Source organism: Rutidosis leptorrhynchoides, chromosome 4 (assembly GCF_046630445.1).
Source record: "Rutidosis leptorrhynchoides isolate AG116_Rl617_1_P2 chromosome 4, CSIRO_AGI_Rlap_v1, whole genome shotgun sequence".
Lineage (NCBI taxonomy): Eukaryota > Viridiplantae > Streptophyta > Magnoliopsida > Asterales > Asteraceae > Rutidosis > Rutidosis leptorrhynchoides.
In genome coordinates, this window is record NC_092336.1 from 42,970,505 (window position 1) to 42,975,331 (window position 4,827).

Below are 4,827 nucleotides of genomic sequence, written 5' to 3' on the forward strand. Positions count from 1 at the left end.
GGACTTACTAAAAACTACACTACTTTACGATTAGGTACACTGCCTATAAGTGTTGTAGCAAGGTTTAAGTATATCCATTCTATAAATAAATAAATATCTTGTGTAAAATTGTATCGTATTTAATAGTGTTTTCTGCTAAAATTATTAACTATTTTATATACACCTCGCATAACATCAAGTATTTTTGGCGCCGCTGCCGGGGACGCTATCTTAAAAGCCGGAAGCGCAACGCTAATATATAAAAAAAAAAAGGGATTTTTTGTTTACTTTTATTAAAATTCGTTTTTGTAAAAATACGTTTTAAATATTCAAAAATATAAAAAGAAAAACAAAAATATAAGTATTTTTAAGACTTTGTTAAATATTTAAGTTTTATAAGTTTCTTTATCTTTATTTTAATTTATAAAAATATAACTTTTATTAAATATCTTTTATATATAGAAAAAAAAACAGAAAACAGAAAATAAAAAAAAAAATATATAAAAACGCGTAAAATTTCAAACCTGTCAGCTGAATTCTGGAACCCCGCGACTCGCGGGGTTTGATGCTTTAATTGCCGCGACTCGCGGAGCCTTTCTGACAGGCGACAAAAAACCCTAAACCAGCATTAATTACGGGTTTTAATTAATTATTATTATTTAAACCTAATTATTATTATTATTATTATTAGTTTTATTTTAATATTTACTTTTTATTTAATTTGTTTTATTTAGTATTAATTAGTTTAATTAATTTGTAAAATTAATAGTTTTATTAAATAAATAATATAAAAATAATATTTTTATAAAAATTGTAATTTTTACAACTTTTTGTATATTTTTATATTTTGTACCTTTTTAATCGTTGTAGCGTAATATTTGTATTTTTCGCTCATATTTAAGTGCTTTTTCTTTAGACTAAGATTTAGGTGCTTTAGAATTTTGCGACGCCTTTTTAAGTTTTAGTTTCTTTTTAAGTTATTTCCATTTGGGATTTAGTTTTTCCTTGTAAGCTTTAATATTTTTAGACCTTTTACTATGTATCAATTATCATTCCAATTAGTAATCTCAATTTGCGATTATAATTTTAAGTTAGTTGTAGTAATAAGGTTAGGTTAGTCAAGTATTTTTAAGTTTTTATAAGTTTCTTTTATTTTTCCGTCACCTTTTATTTTTCAACCATTTTTTTTCTTTTTCTACCTTTTGCGACGAACTCTTTTTCTCTCTTATTTCTCGCCATTCTAGTTTTTAGGACTTAGAATTTTTTCTACTTCTTATCTAAATTTCTTAAAATTACGAAAATTTATTTTAAGTGGTTAAATTAATAGACATCAAAATTTTCTGGTTCGTAGTAATAGTTGGATTTGTACGTGGACCGGGTTATTGGAGTCAAACAGTCCTCAATTATATTGAGACCAAACGAATCCTGCCCCTCTGCTGCATCTTTTGGCTATTCGAAACGTGGGCAAAATCAGAAAAGTCTATTGATTAGATAACTTATTATAATTTTTCTTTCCTTTTAAAAACTAATAGGATATTCAGTGAATGCACCGAGCAAGACGTTCATCACCTTTTGTACGTTCACCACCTGTAACTAGATCAAGACATTTAGCAAATATAACCGCCGTTGATTTTTCTTTAGAATCGTCATCCAGTAGACCAAGTACTTCAGTTCAAATTTTCGATAATCCATTTTTTGAACCCGACCTCACAATTGAGAATCCAGAAAATATTCAGGAACGGTTCGTAGATCCTGAACCACTAAACTTTCCTCCGGAACCACCAATCATTCAAACAGAGATTGTTGAGGAACGAACCATTAAATCAGAATCATCTAGTGATACCGATTCAACAAATTCAATTATGGAGAATCTGGAACCTTTAAGTATGGAAGACCGAATGAGAGCTAAACGTACTGGCCAAGGTCACGCAATTACTCATCCAGACATTAATGCGCCAGATTATGAAATCAAAGGACAAATTCTACACATGGTGACTAATCAATGCCAATTTAGTGGTGCGCCGAAGGAAGATCCAAATGAACATCTACGTACCTTTAATAGGATCTGCACACTATTTAAAATCCGAGAAGTGGAGGATGAACAGATATATCACATGTTATTTCCCTGGACTTTAAAGGGAGAAGCCAAAGATTGGTTGGAATCGTTACCTGAAGGGGCGATTGATACATGGGATGTTTTAATTGACAAATTTCTTAAACAATTCTTTCCTGCATCTAAAGCCGTAAGACTTCAAGCAGAAATTGTTACGTTCACACAGAAGCCAAATGAAACTCTATATGAGGCGTGGACAAGATATGGAAAGTTATTAAGAGGATGTCCGCAACATGGTTTAGACACCTGTCAAATAGTACAAATATTCTACCGAGGATGCGACATCACTACAAGGAAAGACATAGATATAGCAGCTGGTGGTTCTATTATGAAGAAAACCGAAACTGATGCTTACAAAATTATTGATAACACTGCTTCCCACTCACATGAGTGGCACCAAGAAAAAGACATCATTAGATCATCTAAAGCAGCTAGAGCCGATTCTAGCCATGACTTAGATTCCATTTCCGCAAAGATAGATGCTGTGGAGAGACGAATGGAAAAGATGACTAAAGATATTCACTCAATACGAATTAGTTGTGAGCAGTGTGGAGGACCACATTTGACAAAAGATTGTCTCAGTATTGAATTAACAATGGAACAAAGAGAGAATATTTCATACATAAACCAAAGGCCTGGAAATAATTATCAGAATAATTATCAACCGCCAAGACCGATTTACAATCAAAACCAGAATTATAACCGAAATATTCCATACAACAACCAACAAGGTCCTAGCAATCAACAAGTATCCAATAATACTTACAATCAGCAAAGACCGAATTTTCAAAACAAACCACCACAACAAACCGATGATAAAAAGCCGAATTTAGAAGATATGATGACGAAGCTAGTTGAAACTCAAACGCAGTTTTTCACATCTCAAAAACAAACTAATGAACAAAATGCTCAAGCATTTAGAAATCAACAAGCTTCTATTCAAAATCTGGAACAAGAAGTAAGTAACCTAGCAAGATTAATAGGTGAAATAAAACCGGGAAGTCTACCTAGTGATACAAATGCTAACCCCCGGAATGAAACAGCTAAAGCTATTACCACAAGAAGTGGTACAACACTTAAACCACCTGAAATACCTTTAACTTCTGATGAAACTATTCCTACTCCACAAGAACCACAACCTGATCAAGATAAGGAAAAAGAACCGGTAGTTGAAAAGGTTAATGAAAATAACACAGTTAAGGATAAACCTTATGTTAAACCATACCAACCACCACTTCCTTATCCGAGTAAAATGAAAAAAGAAAAACTTGAAGCCGAGCAATCCAAATTCTTGGATATGTTTAAACAGATAAATGTAAATCTTCCTTTCATTGATGTGATTTCAGGAATGCCAAGATATGCTAAATTCTTGAAAGATCTAATCTCAAATAGAAAGAAAATGGAAGAACTCTCGGCTGTTACTATGAATGCTAATTGTTCAGCAGTGCTGTTGAATAAGATACCAGAAAAATTATCTGATCCAGGAAGTTTCACAATTCCATGTTTTCTAGGTAGTCTTAGTTCAATAGAAGCATTGGCAGACTTAGGTGCTAGTATAAATCTAATGCCGTATTCACTATACGCTAAACTAGACCTTGGAGAATTAAAACCAACCAGAATAAGCATACAACTAGCCGATAGATCAATAAAATATCCTAGAGGGATAATGGAGAACATGCTAGTTAAAGTTGGTACTTTAGTATTTCCAGTAGATTTTGTTGTTTTGGACATGGAAGAAGATTCTCAAGTTCCTCTCATATTAGGAAGACCATTCTTAAACACGGCTAAAGCAATGATAGACGTGTTCGGTAAGAAACTGACCCTAAGTATAGAGGATGAGAGTGTTACCTTTTCAGTTGATAGAGCAATGCAACAGCCACAATCTGCAGATGATACATGTTATTATATTCAAACTATAGATGCACATGCAGAATTATTAGAAGAATTTCCAGAATTACAAGGAACAGGAGAATGTTCTTTAGGAGAAGGTAATGAACCAATTGATGAAGCTGAAATGTTAGCTACACTTATAGCTAATGGATATGAACCAACAACAGAAGAAATTCAAATGCTAAAAGAAGAAGACAGATATCGATATAAATCATCGATAGAAGAACCTCCGAAATTAGAGTTAAAGCCACTTCCAAACCATTTGGAATACGCTTATTTACATGGTGAATCTGAATTACCTGTAATAATATCGTCTTCTCTTACTGAAAATGAGAAATCACAACTCATTTCTGTGTTGAAAGCTCATAAACCAGCCATTGCATGGAAGATTCATGATATTAAAGGAATAAGTCCTTCGTATTGAACACATAAAATCCTTATGGAAGAAGGTCATAAAACGTATGTGCAACGCCAACGAAGACTAAATCCTAATATGCAAGATGTAGTTAAGAAAGAGATTATTAAACTGCTAGATGCAGGTTTAATTTATCCAATCTCTGATAGTCCATGGGTAAGCCCAGTTCAATGCGTGCCTAAGAAGGGTGGCATGACTGTCATTACAAATGAGAAAAATGAGCTTATTCCTACTAGGACTGTAACAGGATGGCGTGTATGTATTGATTATAGAAAATTAAATGACGCCACCAGAAAAGATCACTTTCCCTTACCTTTCATAGATCAAATGTTGGAAAGATTAGCCGGAAATAGTTACTATTGTTTTCTAGATGGATTTTCCGGATATTTTCAAATTCCAATAGCACCCGAGGATCAAGAGAAAACAACAT